Genomic DNA, 2,396 nt, shown 5'->3' on the forward strand with positions numbered 1-2,396 from the left:
GAGTAGGGAAGTGAGACACTTTACCAATGGAACAAAACAATTTACATTTAAATCAAGAAAAAAAAACGACTTTCTCTTGTTCGAGTGCATATTATCTAATTATCTTATATTAAGACTAAAAATACTAATTCTATTGGCAAATCATTTTATTTACCTACTCAAATGAAAGGTAAATGCACTTAATTTAAGATATATTTATTTATTTATGGATCGTTTTTCCAGTCAGAAAAGAGAAACTGTTTGTTCTCCCCTGCAACATCGACAAATGCAATGTTATGAGGTAGGCCAGGTCTGTGAAGAGAATTCTTGTTGGTCTTCATATTCATTTCCTTTTTTGTTCTTAATATGTCGGGTCTTCTTCAACAAAAACATTTGTTGATATTTTTTTGTGAGGTCTAGAAAAATCTCTTTTGTTGTAGTAAACTTTAATTAAATTAGACATTTTGAACTGATTTCTCTGGCATTTATAGTGATGATGAGCTTGGGTGATAAACAGAGTCCGACTGAAGCAGAAAAATAAGTCACAGGACTGAGGTGGTCTGGCAGGTTTTATGCATCTATCTGTACAAATAAGTAAGAGTAGAAAATTTTCTCAGATGAGCAGATAGAACAAGTAGTTCAATCTGGAAAAACTCACACAGAGAGAAAAGACAATTAGAAGAAATTTATTGAAACAATTATCTAGTCTTTGGCGTTCAAAATGAGCACCTTGATATGTGCTTTAGAATGGCTTTGTCTCCATTCAAACCCAGGTTTAAAGCCTTGCAGGGCAACATAAAGCCCACTGCTCTCATTAAGACAGAAAAAAGAAAAAAACGGTCAGTTTAGGTGTTTTATAAAATATGTGAATCAGGAAATTGTTGTTCTCTACTTCAAAAAACACTTTAGATTTTAAAAGGGAAAAACTTTATATAAAAAAAATAATAATAATTTTAAAAATTCAATGTATAACATGGATGCATAAATACCTAATTTTATTTCAGTGTTCAATTCTGTTTAAAGTAACAGATCATTAAAAATGTCTCCAGACCTTTACTGGTTGATGATTTTCTCTATTCGGATCCCACTGATTTTTAATTGGTTACCCCTGATATAGGGAATTAAAATAAATGTTTTATATATATATTCTTTAATTATGACACCCTTAAATTGTGTGATAATGTGAGAAAAAAGGAAGAAAAACAGGTAAATATTTGTAAAGGAGGTCATTTGCAAACTGTCTATAGAGTGCTTAAAAAGGACTCTGAGGGAGGGCTGAGAATAAAGTTGTTCTGCAGAGATTTGCTGCCATCTGCTGACAAAACCTGTTCAGATTCAACAGGACGTTCCTTCACCAACAAGCATTTCCATCAGAAAACATTTATTCCTTTCTTTTTGCTTGTTTTCACTAAGTTTTATCTAAGATAATTAAACAATCTTTAAACATCAGCAACTTGTTTGTAAAATTCATGTCTGTCTCCAACCAGGAATCAATCCATCCTTCCATCCATCCATTCATGCGTCCATCCATCCGTCCATCCATCCATCCGTCCGTCCATCCAGCCATTCATCCGTCCATCCATCCATCCATCCGTCCATCCATCCATCCATCCATGCTTTCAGGTAATGTTTAGAAATAAACGATCAGTACGATTCTGCCATTTGGAGTAAAACCAATAATCATGTATAAATGTGTAAGGGCCTCAAGTTACGAAATCTATGATATTTATAAAATCAAACTTATGAAATCAGGAGCTCCAGTGACATGTTTACTCTTGACTGTGTGCAACAATAACCTCCAAATGTCTTGATAGATTCAAACAAGCTTGTGTGGAAAACAAAGAACATTCATATTGACATAAACATTAACTTTGTCTCTTTTGTCTGGAGCACTAAAAAAAACTGTTATCCACAGTGAAATTACTCAATATGGATAGAAAAGCAAAACATTGTACTAAGATAAAAGTTGTAATATTTAATTAAGTTATTAATAAAGTAAAACTACTCAAGGACACACCTTTTAATCCCCGATCCGTTTTTTTTCCCATATCACTCTGCCTGCGTAGAGAGGCTCCAACTAAAGGCAGGGTGGGCAGATCTGTGCAGACTTATTTTTTTTACTTCTGTTTCTGTGCCACACAAATTACAAAGATCTCCCAAATTTGACTTGGACAGATTATGAAAGGTCATGAAAGAAAACACTGGTTCATTCTATAGGCTAAAGCAAAGCGAATCTGTGCATCATCTCAAACCAGATCAGATAGAGAATGTTCATATGCCTATATCAACAACATAATAAGATCTACATCTAAAGAAAAGAGAACGTCAGCAATAAACACTGTGGGATGGTTTATATTCTGACTGAGGCAGAGAGGTAATTCTCAGAAAGACATCTAAGAAGTATGTCAAAGTTTTTC

Source organism: Cyprinodon variegatus, unplaced genomic scaffold, assembly GCF_000732505.1.
Source record: "Cyprinodon variegatus isolate N-32 unplaced genomic scaffold, C_variegatus-1.0 Scaffold803, whole genome shotgun sequence".
NCBI lineage: Eukaryota > Metazoa > Chordata > Actinopteri > Cyprinodontiformes > Cyprinodontidae > Cyprinodon > Cyprinodon variegatus.